At 31.1% G+C, this 17,857-nt stretch overlaps 1 long non-coding RNA gene and 2 other non-coding genes across 3 annotated transcripts; 1 reads left to right on the top strand and 2 right to left on the bottom strand.

The window, feature by feature from the left end:
• Positions 1 to 8,846: 8,846 nt before the first annotated feature.
• Positions 8,847 to 8,918, bottom strand: Trnam-cau (transfer RNA methionine (anticodon CAU)). The gene has a single exon. It is a non-coding gene; the product is annotated as a tRNA-Met (tRNA).
• Positions 8,919 to 9,149: 231 nt separating this feature from the next.
• Trnam-cau (transfer RNA methionine (anticodon CAU)) lies at positions 9,150 to 9,221 on the top strand. The gene has a single exon. It is a non-coding gene; the product is annotated as a tRNA-Met (tRNA).
• Positions 9,222 to 9,599: 378 nt separating this feature from the next.
• LOC145968814 (uncharacterized) lies at positions 9,600 to 17,855 on the bottom strand. The gene is made up of 4 exons (XR_014437870.1): positions 17,751 to 17,855; positions 16,486 to 16,613; positions 15,036 to 15,210; positions 9,600 to 9,984 (listed from the first exon to the last, which is right to left on the bottom strand). It is a non-coding gene; the product is annotated as an uncharacterized LOC145968814 (long non-coding RNA).
• Between the last annotated feature and the right edge of the window lie 2 nt (positions 17,856 to 17,857).

Below are 17,857 nucleotides of genomic sequence, written 5' to 3'. Positions count from 1 at the left end.
GTGATGCCGACTCTTTCTCTGTCTCTCTTTCTCTCTCTATCTCTTGGTCATGTCCGCGAACGAGAATTTATCGCGCGATCTCCGGAGGGCCTAGTCCATACAACCATCATCCCTCCCGTAGAGCCGTTCCCATAAACATTCGTTAACTAAGCCAACTGGAGCTAAACTGACTTTCCAATCCCGTCGTTAAAAAGAGCGTCAGTTAAAGTCTGTTAACTTTAACTAATATTTATGGAAATGACGCATGCATAGAGATGTAAATAAAAATAGTAAATTTTTTTTTTCATACAATATGGTTCTTTTGTGAAAGAAAACAATGAAGCATCGTTTTTCTTTAGAAATTTTGTTATTTTTTAGATATTTAACAACTTTTGATTATTGCAAATTGATTTTCGAATTATTTTCAATTTTCTAGATGATAAATTTGAATTAATCATCACTATTTTGGTTACATAGTTATTATTTTTAGTTAGATAAATTCTTCAAAAACGAGTTAAAATTGAACTTGAATGAATTGTCCTTATTATAGATGCAAAAATACAGTTTATAAATTTACTTTTAAAAATGTACTTACATATATTTTAGTCACTATATTTTAATATATAATGAAAAAAAAAGCAAAAACTTTATATTTTAAATTTATGTTTTATCAAAAGTAATTTTAATGGATTAAATTAGATTCTCCGATTAAAATGATACCAAGTATAACATAATTTGAATAATTTTCAATCAGATTCATAATAAAAATTTTTATTATTATTTTTTATTATTTTCGGAAAAAGATAAATTCAAGATATAAGAACTTTCTCCAATTTTTTTATTATATTAACAAAAATATGAAAAAAATATTATATTTTAAAAATAATGAAAAAAACCACATTTTTCTCAATGAAAAGTAACTGTTTTTTTTTTACATTTCTGCGCATGTATGAACGCAATAAAAGGGATAAATTTGTGAACACGAGAATAAATTTTTCCAACGAAAGAATTAACGATCAGTGATTTATATTCACGATAGAAAATGGCATCTATGACTACGATTGACACGAACATTCTGATAGAGAGAAACGCGCGCTTCCCCTGGTATCGCGAAAATGAAAGAATACGGCAAGTGTCGGTTCGCTGCGTGTGTAACACCTACTCTTGGCATCACAATGAACTCGCGGAAAATCACAGGAATTATTCATCCCCCGACATTCCGCAGTTTTGCCATGCTGAATATGTAGCGCGTAAGTGAAAGCAGCAGCACTTCTGGCGATTTCTCGGGAGTAACGTTAACATTTTTTGACGAGCTAATAATTCTGGCAGGCTCTCTCGTCCCTCTTTATCATCGCAGGAAAATATCAGGTGGGAACAACGAGTCTGTTTATCCCACGAAATAGTTGACGCAGCTTTCGGCAGCGCGATAAATCCTTCAGTCGCGGTCAGATACACACGTCACGTGCTATAAATACTTAAAGGTGCATTTGCGCACAGACGATCGGTTGATGGCGTTCAAAGCCCCTTTGTGCAGGGGGGTCTTACGTTGTACAAAGTTATAATTTTATTAGCGAGACGCCCAGCGCGCGCGTATCGAAGAAGATAAATATACTTATACCTACCTCCACGTGTCAGAAAAGATTAGTGCCGATCGAAATCTCTTATCTCCGAGTTCTTATCAAACAATCGTGTCACACGACGATCAAGATGTAACGAATGAAGACGTGTCGCAATCTGTCAACATCGAAATGCAATTAACCGACATGATGAAATAAATATATTCCGCTAAATCAATCTCGATCGATTAATCGATGACCGAGGTGGAAATATTTCAAACGAAGGCAGAGGAAAATGCACTCGTCAACGGGAGAGGCGATGAATCGTGAAAAATAGAAGGGACGGATGCCGGGCAACGAAGCGGAAACGAGACGCGCGGTTTAGAGATTTGAGGGAGAGTCGGCAGGTGCGATGTGGGCGAATATGTCAAACGTCAAAAAGCGTTAGAGAATTTCGTCCGCGAGCTTGACGTTGCGTGTCGGACTCTCCCGAGAGAGTCTCCTCGAGAGCGGCCGAGCTCGCGCGTGGATCCGTTCCAAAGTAAAGCTGACCAGCATTCATCACGTTTGGATTATTCGCCCGGCATTTCGTCTCTCGCCTCGTCTCCTTGCTAAATTTATGTGCCGGCGATCATTACGCTCGCCGCCCACTCTATCGACTAATTCGTCGAGCTTTTGCACGTCCGTTTCAGCGAGCGAGCCGAGAGAAACTTGCGATTACCGTTGACGTATCACTCTCTCCAACATCCACTTGAGATTATACGAGGGTGGTTTGAAAAGTCCATGCAAAAATGAAAACTACTTAATTTTTCGGGATAAACCTTTTTTATTTTTCAACGTAGTCTCCTTTTAGGCTTATATACATTTCGTCCAACGCTGCTCCAGTTTGTTGATCCCTTTCGAATAATAGGATTGGTCCAACTCTGCAAAATAGGCATTCGTTTCCGCAATCACCTCTTCGTTTGAATAAAATCTCCTTCCCGTCAGCCATTTCTTCATATTGGGGAACAAGTAATAGTCCGAGGGAGCCAAATCTGGAGAATAGGGGGGATGCGGAACGAGTTGGAACCTTAACTCCATCAATTTTGCGGCCAAATTCTCTTTCATCCATTTTCTGGAAATCACTCGACTTCCTCGATTCAAACGAACGCCAAACACAGAGAAATAGACCGATCTGGCTGAAACTTGGTGTGTGTTCTTCCAAGAGATGCTATTAACTGAAAATAACCTCGATACACATCAGTGGTGCCATCTCTTTGACTTTGCACGGACTTTTCAAACCACCCTCGTATTGTTATTGCTAATAATACTGAATTTTTACCTCAATATTCTGCCAAGACTTTGTACCTTTCTCTTATCATTGACTGGAATATTAGTGATCTCGTGAAGAATCTAAGAAAATAAAAATACTTTTCGCTTCAGAACCACCCGTGCCAACCGCGATTAAGTTGCATGCATAACGGTACGGTATCGTAATTAGGAACCGTTCTTCCGCCTATGAAATAAATTCCGATCGACTGACAGTTCAGAGCAAATAGTTTATCGCGGACGGGCAGCACTGGTTATTGCGGTGCATCTTCTCGATTACCGTGATCGATTTCAATGTTCCTTTATTCTTGTGAGTATCTTGTCGAGCATATTAATTAACAACCTCACCCATAGAAGAAGCGATCAGTTGACATTCTATCATTTTAATTATGACTAGGGTTAAACTACTTTCTAAAACGGTGACTAGAATAATGAAGAAAAAAAGAATTAACATTAATTAATAATTAATAATTACATCACGCATGTCTTTAAGAGGTGTTGCAGTAGCCGGTGATAGTTTAATGAGTAAATCAAGACGAGACGATCTTAAGGCAAATATCACGAGAAACAGTTTTACTTGCCACCTTTACGTAATCATTTGCCTAGACACGCGTCTACCTGGTCGACCAAAATTGAAATGCCGCGGGTTTGGCTCTATCGATCATAATTATACGGCGAGTTTGAGAAAAAAAATTGCAACGTATGTTCTTATGTAACTCTGAGAAAAGTTTGCATAACGGTCACACCACAAGTTGACGACACGAGTCACGATACCGTGACAGGAAATTAGTTTTAGTCTCCATGTAAGATAATCTCTTGCAACTGAGTACAGTCGATTTTCATTTCTTACGTCAGCTGCTTGTTATCTTATCGATACAGAAGCAGCATTTTGCACTTTATGCATTGATAAGTATAACAACAAGATGGATAAACATCTTGCGAATTTATATGTCGCAGTTAAACATGGGCTTCTGATCTCGAAGTATTATCTCATTTAAAAATCGCATACTGTATTGAATTCAGAATCAAATGGTCATATTTAGCTCTAAATGCGAAGACAGACAACTATTTTCTTTGACAAAGGATTTGTTAAATTCGTTATCGCAATTATAGATATATCATATATTATACTTCCCTCAGATTCTACCGAAAAATTGTTTAAATATTGATCTTGCAAAAGAAGAAAAGTTGAAATTAATTATTTAAACGTCTAAAAAAATCTGATAGATGGGAAAATAATAATTTTTGAACAATACCTTGACGACAAAAAATTTTTCACTTTTCAAATCAGAGAGAATCTTACTTTTCTTTTTATAAAAATTTATAAGAGGATTATATTGACAAGTTAATTGACAAAACTCGAGTAGAAGAACGGGCGGAAAGATCGCGCGACGACAAAATCGTCGATATGTCAGTCCCGTGTGGAATGTTAATAAGACCACGAGTAACCTCCTTGACAATACAATGTCCTCGACCGCACATTCCGGGTGTATCGTAAATCGCCGTTACTTACGACGAAACACGTGCGGGTGGAACCAAACTTTCAGTACGTAACCAAGTAAATAGTAAATGATTATACACAAAACAGATAGAGTATAAACATCAAAAATATATATTCCTTCTTGCAAATTTTCTAAAAGATGTGAGCAAACCACTCTTTCTGGTAAGAATTCAATTAAATGCCATCTTTTTAATAATTTTTTAAATTTTGAATTTTTAAATTTTAAATTTTTAAAATTTTTTAGTTTTAAAATTTTTAAACTTTTTAAATTTTTCAAATTTTCAAATGTTTCAGAGATTAAATTTCTATCGAAAACTTTTGTTTAAGATTAAATAAAATTTTACTATGTACTTTTATTGTTAAAGTTTAATTCGCGAAAAATATATGAGTGCAGAATATTATAGCTTCACGTAGAAATAGATCAGATTCTCGTATTACTTTAATTAGTGCAACTAACTAGTGTAAACAAGGAAGAAAATGTGTAATTTTTGTCGTATTTATGTTAGTATAACCGCAAATTCGTAGACAGCTTGATAAATGTTTTGTATGCATCTAGTCGCGCGATTTCATGTTTCTTCCATAATTATTATTCATAAACCATAACGACCTAATTTCTTAGTAAAACTTTTGTACGATTAATATAAAAAATTGAGATAAAATGTTTTATATAAATAGAAATGTTTTACATAAATAGAAAATTAGTTTTTACATGAGAAAATTTATATAAAAATTAGAATTTTATATTATTTCTTTCTGAATATATTCTCTATTGAACATAAATTTGATGCATTTAATTGTTGTTAAACAAGAAAGTAAAAATAAACAAATTTCTAGAGAATCAAAAAGAGATAAAAATTCTTTGAAACTTGTCATTTAAAAGATTTGTTTTGTATTGGATGGAAAGAAATGAAATTTGAAGCAGCGAGTTTTCGCAGAATAAACGTCTGGAAAGAATTTTATTCTTTTGAATATCTTTCAGACATATTTTAAACGTTTTTAGTTATCTTTTCTGATGTTTAAGTTACAAGTATTTTTAGCAATTCTCGTAAATAGCACAGTATAATTTGAATGTCGGGATATTATTGACACATTTTAGAAACATTAAACATCAAAGCGTATAGGTTTCGCATTCAAGGTGATAGCAATATAAGCCGGTGTATTAATAAGAGAAAATCTAACTTAAGAGCCATAAGATTGTGAGATAGAATCCAACCATCCGCCAAATTGCTCTTGTTTCATCTCAAATGTCACGACGATAAAAAAAACACAAGTATCTTCGGTCGCTTTGCAACCAGAATGACTTCAAAGCGCGAAATCGGACGCATAAATACGTACGATTCAACAAGGTCAGTCTCGACATCGCCGATTTGTGTACGCGCATGTTTCTCTAATATTAGAAAATGTTCCTGTGTATTTATCATAAAAAAAATAATCCAAATCTTGTACCATGAGAACTCTAGATAATTTTATCATTAACACACACGCCTAACAGGATTAATCAAAGAAAATATATCATTTGTGTATATCCATTACACTCACCTCGTAAAATTCTTATATATGACGTTTTGCACGGGGTACTCTCGATATTAAAGTGTGTGTGTGTTTGTGTGTATGACGTGCACTTTATTATATTATGACAGGAGAATTAAAAAAAATTATGATCCACTTAGTACTCGAAAATGACATCGACTTTATCTTGATGTCGTTGATCGAAATGACGTAAATCAAGCTAAATAATATGCTATGGAACGCCAAACTCGATTATTTTCTATGAATCGTTGAAGATTATCAGCCAAGTACAATTATTAATTAAGTCTTAAAAATTAATGAAATAAAATTATAAATTAAATAATAAATTGTTAATAATTAATTTAAAATTCAAGGAATAAAATATCCCACAAATTTTATTTGTAGCGTGTTAAATATTTTGCGATAATAATGATTTAGTTGTCACTCGGTATAAGACATCCTTGTGGCATAGCATCTTATTGTTTACATGTCATAGACTTTCTGTCATTCATGTGATGAGACTCGAGCGAATAACTAGCTTGCTTTATATTATTCTCTAAAATGCGATTATTTTGTATAATTATTGTAATTAACATATATTTATTATAAAATTGATTAACATCTGCGATAAACGATAAGCGTCCCGCGTTGGTAGTTATTTAATCAAAATAACAAAAAAAAAAAATATTGCATTGTAAATTTATTGTTAATATATCGATTATTAATAATAAATAATCACGGGATTTATGCGCCAAATTTATCATGTGTTTGCTACATTGAAAATTTTTATTCCATAATCAAATTAGTTGTACGATATGCGGCGTTCGTCCTCAAATGTTTAGATGGTGCAACCTTGAAATGATTCGGGCAACGACATTCAAACAAGCAAGCAGGTAGCGTGCTTTTCGAAATGCGATCATTCCCTATCACTATTATAAGCCCGAGGCAATTGCTACGATATGTATGTAACAATATGTATTGGGGCGATGATTATTTAATCCTGATAACGAAAAAGTATGATACATATCGATTATATTCTTCTATTAATAATAAATAAATTTGTGTGGGAATCACGTTAAAAACTATTGCTTGAAATTATTAAAGAATGACCGCAAAAACAGGCCTAAAATCGCCCGTTTCGTGGACATCGAAGTTTGAGTCGATTTTGGCGGTAAATAATTGTACATCATGGAACATCAATCCTCTGAAAATTTCAAATTGAGTATATCTTTTATTACTGAGATATGAGGGGTTAAATTGGTCACTATACATCAATGAAGGGTATGCCATTTTATCCGTTCAACACAAAATACCTCGAGGTTATTTCTCATATCAAAAAATATTTCAGATAAGATTTGTTTATCTGTTAGAAGACTAATTTATCGTGACCTCAAATCGACGTTTAAGTCAAAATTGTGAAGGTCATTTAGGTCAACTTGCGATTTTCAGTCAAATGTTTTTTAACTGATGTCGGATACCTATCTCTGCGGTCTCTGAACGAGTACATGTATATACGGGAGTATTTTATTAGGATTATCTTATGTCAACACGGTTTTATCTTGCCTTAATAAATTTTATATTTATTATATAAATTATTATATAAATTTTAGATTTTATAAATCCGATAACCTTATAACAATATTTCAAATATAGGTATTCAAATATAGGCTTCATTCGTGAATAATACCAACTTCAACCCTTCATATCTCAGCAATAAAAGGTATGCTCAATTCGAAATTTTTAGGGGATGAATGTTTGATGATATACAATCATTTACCACCAAAATCGTATCAAAACTCGAGGTCCACGAAACGGGCGATTTTTGCGGTCATTCTTTTGATATATCTATTATGATGACTCGCGTAATGTTACGTAACAAACTAATATAATTATTTTATTTTCTGATTATGAATGAAATGTCGGTTGCAGTGTTGATATACGACGCATTCAATTAGTAAATAAAGTTATTCACATCCTGTACATTGTAATATCTATCAAATGTGTATCAAATAAACTCGCATAATTTTTGAATGTCAAGCGAATCGCATTCGAATAATTTTCGTATTTGTTCTTCCATTGCCATACAATAAAATCCGCATCGTATGCGATTATTAAAAGGATTGCACAATCGTCGTATTCTATATTGATTAGTGCAATTAATCATATTTTTGAGAGTGACTGAAGAAACAATCAAGTATGAACTAATGAAGAAGGTCCGAGAAGGGGATAGCCAAACAACTAGAGCTGAGCAATTTATTTAATATATAGTTTTTATACATATTTGCAAAATTAACAAGCTTTTAAATTAGAAGATATTTCTTTATCAGAAGTTATACGAATTTTTTTTTTAAAAAGTTAATTTTTGATTTGTCCTTTAAAGATACTTAAAAAAGATTAAAAAAGATCTTCTAATTTATATAAATTTTAAAAATAACAATTATATATTAAATAAATTATAAATGAGTGAAATTAATTTTGTGCGTAATAATTTCTTTTAATACTAGTATTTTTTGAATATTAATATTTTTTTAAATATTATTTGGAATTGCTTTATACATAAATAAATTTTATAAATACAACTTTGATCAACTTTGCTCTTATACGTATAATATTAGCAAGTATTAAATTATTTTAGAAATTTTAATGTTCATTAATTCAGAAATTATAATTCATATTAACAATTAATTTAAAAGCCGCTCAATCTTATAGTGTTGCAATATTATTATTGAGAATTCGTATAAATCAATATGTGCACATAAACAATAATTTTAATAAAAACTAATAAATTTTCAATAAAATAAATGCGATAAAAAGATGTAATTAATTTTGACATAAAATGATTTCTTTAATAATAAAATAATACTTAATGTATTGCAGATAATACTTATGGAATTTAAATGAGAACATATAACTAAATATTTTTTTTATATTTTGTTGTTTTATATTTTGTCAATATGTAAATGCATGTTTATAAGGACAAAAAAAAACTGATCTAGCAGAGCGTGGTTTCGATCCACGGACCTCTGGGTTATGGGCCCAGCACGCTTCCACTGCGCCACTCTGCTTGTTAAACTCCGTTCCCCTATAACTATGTCTTAAGGTGCTCGGTAAAGAACCTCGTAGTGGTTAAAAAAAATAATTTGTCTCCAAGGTTCTGATTGGATATAGCATTATTGTATTCAACAGCAATTTCATTAATTAGAAAAATCGTCACTCCCTTCGAGGTAAAATAGTGAATTGTAGATGAAAAAAAAAGAACTTACTCTTATTCACCCCATACAGGGGTGCAATTCAACAGCAGAGTGGCGCAGTGGAAGCGTGCTGGGCCCATAACCCAGAGGTCCGTGGATCGAAACCACGTTCTGCTAGATTATTTTTTGCTTCTTGAATAAAGATAATTAAGAAAATAAATTTTGAAATATATAGAAAATCGTAAAATTAAATAATAGTCTAATAAAACTAATGTGGTTAAATTCAGAAAAATACTTATAAAATTATTGCTATATATATATTCAACAAATACTTTGAAATATATATTTAGAATGTTTTTTCGTTAGAATATTCAAAAAATTTTGAAATATATTTAGAGAATATTTTCTTCATTAGAATATTCAAAAGATTTTGAAACATATTTAGAGGGAAAATTTATTTTTATTAAAATATTCACACACAAAAGATCTCGAAATATATTTAGAGAGAGTATTTTTTTTAATTAAAATATTCGAAATATTTTAGCATGTATTTAAAATATTTATTTTCATTAAAATAATTTTATAATATTCATTAAAATATTTTTATTAAAATATTTTCACTAAAATATTTTTATGTGACGTCGAAATATTTTGCATCGTAACTTCACTGCTGTCGTGAAGTTTCGGTAATTTGTGGAAAAGAAATGACACGATACCTAATGTACTGAAGTCCCGTAATCTCGATAGCGGTCGCATGATGCCGTGCATGGAACACGCACGAATGCCCAGCATATTCCTTCATCGTTGTCGTTCACTGTGAGGGAGTCGAGACGACGCGAGTTCAGAGGTTCATCCGAGTTCATGGACATAAATTCGGTGTCGTAAAGTCCATCGCATGCCTGATCGATACACACCATCTTTTCTTGCTTAAATCATCAATCTAAGACAGATTTATTTCTAACTTTAATTCATTCGAATCCTCGCCTCTTCCTAAGACTAAAATTAGCGGTATAGAAGAGGAATCAAAGTTATAATTAAAGTTATCCAACATTGATGAAATTGATGTCAGCTGCTTACGTAATTGACATTTCTCTGCTTTTATCTTATTCTTAGATTACTTTTATATAAATGACTATCTTAATTATACTTTCTCTCTTTCTCTTCCCGTTAATTATCGATTAACCGGTCGAATATACGGTAAACGACCGATTTAGATGGCATTTTCGTGCATTTTATTCACGAGGTTGCTCAAATTTTATCACAGCTGATCGCGCGTAACGTTTTCAATGTTCTTGTATGCATATGCAAAGGTATTTTTTGGTATGCGAATGACACGATGTTGTGTACAACAGCGCACGATGTCGCATAAATCATACGTAAATAGAAACGAAAAGAGGCAAAATAGAAAGCGAATGGTCGACGTCGCGCGTGCAACCATCATTGTAACACAATGGTGCCTGGCTTATAAGGCGCATGAATTCACGGCACCCATTCGCATCTAGTTGCCAAAGTGGAATATCAACGCGATCGAACGCGTACACGACAGCATTTGCTTCTACATATGCGAGTTCACTACTATTACATGTGTTTGTGGCAAGAAGGTTCGCGCGAAGAACTCCTTTGTCGATAAAACTATCCACCCACGCGTTATTCAAGGACTCCTCGGTCGATTATATGTCTGATTCGAATATTAAATTGAGAGATGGTACATTCAATTGCTGGATAGAGACGTTCGTTCGATGCGAATCATAATAATGGAAATACTATCTGAATAATATATACTATTAATAAAGATATAAATACACATACATACACATATAGAAAAAAACAAAATGTTTTCTTTCATCAAATACGGTTTTTTGCGAAAAAAAATAACACTTTATTTTTTTTTTAATTTTGTTCTTTCAAATATTTAATATCTTTTATATTTTAATTATTGCAAGTTGATTTTACTGTTGATTTTTAATAGATTTTTGATAGATGATGGATATGAACTAATTATCACTGTTTTAAGTATAGATCACATTCAATTGAGTATAATTTTAATTACTATTTTTAATGAGATAAATTCTCTAAAAATAAATCAAAATTGTATTTGAATGAATTATCTTTAGTATAGATACAAAATCACAATTTGTAATTTTAAAAAATATATTTTAGTTACTACATTAATATAATAAAAAAACTAAAGTTTTTATATTTTTAATTTAGATATTTTTTTAAATAACTTTAATAGATTAATGAGATTTTTTAAATTAAAATGATGTCAAACACGATATAATTCGAATAATTTTCTCACTAATTCACTAAAATTATTTTTGAAAAAAGATAAATTAAAAATATAAAAACTTAGTTTTTTAAAATTATATTAACAAAAATTATGAAAAAGTAATATTAAAAGAAATAATGAAAAAGATATGTTTGTTTTCTATTAGAAAAGAATGATTTTTTATCTCTAACTGTTAGCATTTATTATTACTATTCGCTATCATAGTTATTAGAATTTGATGCTACTACTAATGACAGAATACGTTGTAACAGAATATTATAATAATATAATTTAAAAATAAGTAAAAAGAAAAATTGTAATTAAATGTTTGTCCAATATTTTAAGTGCGCTGATTTTTCATATTGTCGAATTGATATCTTAGATTTATTTCTTTGTACTTCGAAAATATTTCGAATAATTCGCAATTTACTATTGAGAGTCTCTACAGCAACAGATTGCCCACCGATCGAAGCCACTTTGCAGATACAAATAAACATCTCGCGCGATCCAGGTGTGCGCTTTCCTTTTAAGATCGGAGATCTTGAACTAGCTCTCCTATATACATGCCAGCCACGCGATTACCGCTACCGTTAACATTATCCATAAAGCATAACATTATCTACGAATTTTTAATCGTTCCGCGTGAAAAGATAAATCAAAATAAAAATTATAGAAATTACAAATTAAAAAAGATTTATAATTTCTTTCGATAAAATATAGTCAATTACTGATAAAAAAATATCCTTTTGCTTATATATCTCATTTAAAGATGCAACTAATAAAAGCACGTAGGACTGACAAATTTGTAAATCAAAATCATACTTTGTTCCATTTTTTATTTCGTTTTTAAAATTTGTCAATTTAAGAAAATTGCGAAATTTCTATTATAATTTAAAAAAAATTCCAAATATTTTGCAGAATCTAAAGCATAATTTTACAGAATCGCGCCACTTTAAAGCGATCTATGTCATTGAAAGATACATTATGAATATATCCTGTAAAATTGAAACTTCGATTTTGACTACTCGACACAATCTCCGTCTCTGAATTCTATAGATCTTTGTGAAATGTCGAGAACAAGAGCACGCAAAGCGTAACAAAGTAAGATGGCTATGGGGTGGAGGCTGCTACGGGCCGGTGACTCCCTCGATGCAGTTCCTGGTGACGTCTGACTAAGCGTTCTATTTCGACGCACTCTCGGAGGCCGCATGACTAATCCACCGCGCGCATACATCAACGCAGGTGGAACTCATCCGAGAATGTCGCGTTTCGAGATTTAGATTAGTAGGCGAGGGAGAAGTTGAGGCGCGTTATTACACGGCGCGTCGTGCTCGTATAAATTCCATGTACGATTATTACTTTATAATGATCCCACTGTCGTTTCTACACGATTCGAACCTTCAGCTATGAATGTATACAATGTGCGTACGTGTCCAATCGAGATTTGAGGACTTTGAAGAAAGGGAAATAAGTTTTTCTATTAGCAATCAAGATTCAGAGGATCAAAGCCTAATCTACTTTAATAATATAAAAACTTGATGATATTTTTTTTAAGAATATTTTTTTAGAAATTTATTTTTTTTAGTATTTTATATATGTGTTTATTGACACACATATGTTTTTATTTCAAATAATACGTCAAAATTTTTAAATTTCTATTTTTGTGTTTTTTTTGTAGCGTATTAAAAAATGCATGATTCGAATTTCATTGGAAAAGAAATCATAAAATATAGTCATTTTATATAAAATATTTTTATATAAAATTAGATATTTTATATAAAATATATGGACATTTTATATAAAATATTTTTATATAAAATTAGATATTTTATATAAAATATATGGACATTTTATATAAAATATTTTTATATAAAATTAGATATTTCAATTTTGTTGAAATACTTTTATTTCTTGAAGATCAGAAAAATAATAAATATTAATTTTTTAAATTTTAATTAGGTTCGATATCTCAAAAATATCTTATGTCACACACTGTTACAATTTCGTCTTTGAACATGTTACAAAGGCTTGTACCGAACAAAAAGAAAACTAAATATTCAAAATTTAAAAATATTGATATAGTGTTTAAACATCAACATAAAACGCCAAAAAGATTAACTTCTAATATTCCTCAAAAAAATTCCAAGAAATCATCAATTTTTAATACTGCTAGAGTAGATTGAGTCCTTAATTTACTTCTTCTACAATTAATTTATATTATTTTGCTACGTTGATTGAAAGTTATCTGTAAATTTCTTTAAAAAATGTATCACATTAAAAATTGTGACGTTTCCATATCATTTAACATTCTTTGTTTTCTCTTTTTTTTCATCAGGACTATTTATCTTTATTTAATATTCCTCTATAAAGCGTATAAAACACACTTAATATTTTTATATTAAATTATAAAAAAGTAAATAAAAAAATCTTTACACATAAATCACACGTGTAATTTCTTGAGAAACTGTTTCGAGTCGAGATAACACGTACAAAGTACAATTATACATATTAATCGATACGCGATAAGCAACGCAATAAACGTTTCGGGAATAAAGATCAAACTAATCGCAACACATGCGTCGAGGTATATTTTTCGATACTTTCTACATCGCGGATTATTTCACTTTTCTAACGAGAAGAGATATAATAAGATGATCCTTTCTACCACAACTATTCCGTGAATAAGCAGATTTCGCGACGCTTGCCGAGGACCGAGAACGTGTATTTACAGTACGTGTCACTTTCGTTGAACAACGCGACGAGAATAGGAATAAACCGATCGCGCGGAAGTCGAACCTGTCGAAGATCACTTTCGTTGACTTTCTTCTTTCCGATCGAAATTTTTCGCGGTCCGGCGAACACGCGGATTGTCGTTCCCTAAACGCGAATCGGTAGAAAGTTGAGTTTCGAAAACGCGATGGACGGCCACGCGAATTGCTATGCGAACGGCGTAAAGCGCGTCCGGAGCTCGTAATAGTCTCTTTTTTTTTATCCGAAATCAAAATGCGAGGTGCAACGAGCGGAAGTGCTCGGAATGTCAAATATATTCGATACATATCGAACCGCGAACGAGACCTGCGATAGGTCCGGTAGTCGGTCGGATAAGCGTAATTCAATGAAGAGAAACGTAGAGACGAAAAATTACCGGGATATGATTCAGCAGATTAAAATAAAATGTTTCCTCGTCGTGGGACGTTAAATATAAACGCTACATCATTCTCTACCATTCCAGTGAGCAATAGCCGAAATATGCATTAAACGCTTATCATATCACATATCGCTAATTTAATCAGTCTAACAATAGACTTTAAAACTCTCGTCGATATCTGTGACTGTTATCATAAATTGTTCTATGCAATTTAAGTCCTCTATTATAAAAGAAATAATGCTTGTCCAGATTTTATCTCGCCGATTAACGTTACCTAACCGATTCGCTGCTCAAAATTTTTCTCTCTGTCGGGAATTTTTTTTTTGATAAATATGATGCATAACAATGATAAATAACATTCTTTATTCGTGACTATAATTCTGAACACGAACAATTGAGTAATAAAAAAATTAACTTTATCAGCGTTTATAAGATAATAAATATTTTATCCGAGAGATAACTTGTATTATTGCTATTATTTATTCTTTCTCTAGTAGAAGAAAATCGTCGCATCATTTAGATTTTGAAGCAACGCTCGAATATTATTCCATTTTAAAGAAACATACAAACACACCTTTTAATTGCTGACTCTCGCAAATGTGCTTTGTCAATTCTCTGCGAAGCTGTTATGTTTTTCGTTCGTTCGAAGGTGACAAAACGGGCCTTACTCTCGGCGTTCCTCATTTCCAGCCTGGTGGGGAGGAAAAAATGTGCGTACCACACATTTAGGAAAGGGCAAAAGTCGGGATCTGAAACAAAAGATCCGGATGATGCGAAGAAAGAGAAAGAATAAGAAAGGAGGAAAGAAAGAGAGAAAGAGAAAAATGCGGCAATCTCACAACATCTTCCTAATCATAATTTAAGAAGAAACTGAACGGATCGATTGCATCAAAAGTTTATAAAATCTAATATATTTCAAAATTAATAAATTTGACATTGTATAAATATTCTTAGTATTTCTCTTCAAAATAGAAAATTAATAATGAATTTGTGAGTTAAAGATTTGTCCCGTAGAATTAAAATTTTTATTTTCATGAATTTTTCATGTCGTACATTTAAAACGTGATGCAAATAAATTAATTCGATGTAAGATTCGATAATTTTCAGATTAAATTAAATTTTAAAGGGCAAATTTTTTTTACTTTAACAATCACAATTTAATTATTAACTTGATATTTTAAAAGATTGAAAGTGCCTTGCGCAATGTTAAATTCATGAATCTCGAAATGTATTATTAACTTTTGACGTAACTGATCCGTCATGTTCCTTCTTAAAGCCCACTCCTTTAACGGGCGTACACGAATAAGAATTTGATGTTGCCCCAGTTGATTATTTTGTTATGATTCATATTCCTCGAAAATTATGTATTTGTAACTGTAGTAATATTTTTAAACAATTATGAAATGCATTTAACTTAAGCTTGTGAAATATTTGTTTTCCTTTGAAATGAGCTGAATCATACTGATTATTTTTCAATTGAATTTGGATGTACATATTTGATATAAAACCCATGTTTAATACAAATAAAAACATTAGTTTTATAAATATCGATAAAGTAAAAATAATAACGTAAGCGGCTAATATGTATATAAAACAGCACATGTATACACATATGTAAACAGTTACATTTGTACATTAAATATTTTTAAATATTATTATTAAAATTTGTCCGTGCATATTGGCTGTACGTCAAATTCAATTGAAAAGTAATCCTTCGATATATGAAAAATATTTCATTCAATCAAATGCATCATGAGTTCTCGTAGTCGTTGAAAAATATTGCAAAAACTTGCTCTGTGGAATTAAAATTTTTATTTAATACTAACATATATGGGGGGTAGCCAGTGTTTTTAATACACAGCATCATCGCGACGATGGCTGAATGAATGGATGCGCATTTATCAGTCGATTAATATCTTATATCGGATTCGAGAGAGCGTAACACGAGATTATTCTCTCCGTTCGCTTTCTATCCCTTGTTCCATCTCCGCGTATCTGTGTATACATAAATGAAGGTATCGTACCGTATATTTTTGCGCGCTGGCTACCGGGTCTTCGACAAAGGCTCGAGATTCTCTCTCCACGAACATTGCGATTCGCTTCTGCTTTTCTTCGCTCATCAATAATGACGCCGTCTACCGTTCATCCACAGCTTCATTTAACGAAGAACAGAGAGTGACGAATTGTTGCAGCGTTAACGAGTAAGGTCGACGATTACGAAGGTATGTAACAGACGTATATAGGGTGTTTCAGGAGACGTAGTAAATATTTTGGGAGATTGTAAATGTCATAATATCGACTATTTTGAGTAGAAAAGTTTATATAAATACATATGTGTCTATAAAAAAATGTTTTCTTTTATTCTAGTTGAAAACAAACGTTGAAAATAAACATATTTTTTTTTTAAATAAAGAACATTCCATTTTTTTGCATTATTTTTAAAATATAATATTACTTTTTTTATATTTTTTGTTAATAAAAAAACCCTTTAAAAGTCTTATCTTTTTTCAAAAGTAATTTTAATGAGACTTTTGCAGCAAATTATATCAAATATAACATGATTCAGATAATTTTCAGTTAGATGGATAACAAAAATTTTTATTACGCATCTAATTGAAAATTATCTCTCTATCGAATTATATCGTGTTTGATATTATTTTAATCTCAAAAGTCTCATTAACCTATTAAAATTATTTTTGAAGAAATGTAAATTCAAAATACAAGAAACTTAGTTTTTTTATTATATTATGTATTTTATATATTAAATTAAGTGATTAAAGTGTATTTTTAAAAATTATAAGCTGTATTTTTGTATCTATAATAAAGACAATTCACTCAAGCTCAATTTTAATTTGTTTCATGAAACTTATATATAATTAATTATGTAATTAACATAGTAATTTCATATAGAATCCAATTGGAATGCGATCTATATTTAAAATAGTGATTAGTTCAAATTTATCACCTAAAAAATAAAAAATAATGAAAAATCAACTTGCAATAATCAAAATATAAATATATTAACGATAATTTTTAAAAGATATATTAACAATAATTTTTAAAAAATTCTGAAAAAAATTAGGTTTGTTTTTTTCAAAAATACTATTTTATGAAAAAAAATATTTGATATGATAATCATTTGACAATAATTGATAAATAAAATTGACGATGGTATTCTCAAATATAATTCATGTGAATTATAAATCCCTTTTCAATTATTTGTATTTTTTCGTATCATTCAATATCGTCAATAAATACAAATAATAAATCATTTATCGTTCTCTAATACCTCTCACAATGGCTTTGTACGCGCCAATTTCAAACGGCTGCATCTCCGCGTCCATTGACAATCGGACACTCGGGTTTACCTGAAACTTTTTTACCCGTGTCAGCGTA

This window comes from Camponotus vicinus, unplaced genomic scaffold, assembly GCF_025532165.1.
Source record: "Camponotus vicinus isolate PSW18456_S1 unplaced genomic scaffold, iyCamVici1.0 SCAF_3, whole genome shotgun sequence".
In the NCBI taxonomy this organism is placed as follows: Eukaryota; Metazoa; Arthropoda; class Insecta; order Hymenoptera; family Formicidae; genus Camponotus; species Camponotus vicinus.
This window is presented reverse-complemented; position numbering and strand designations above follow the sequence as displayed.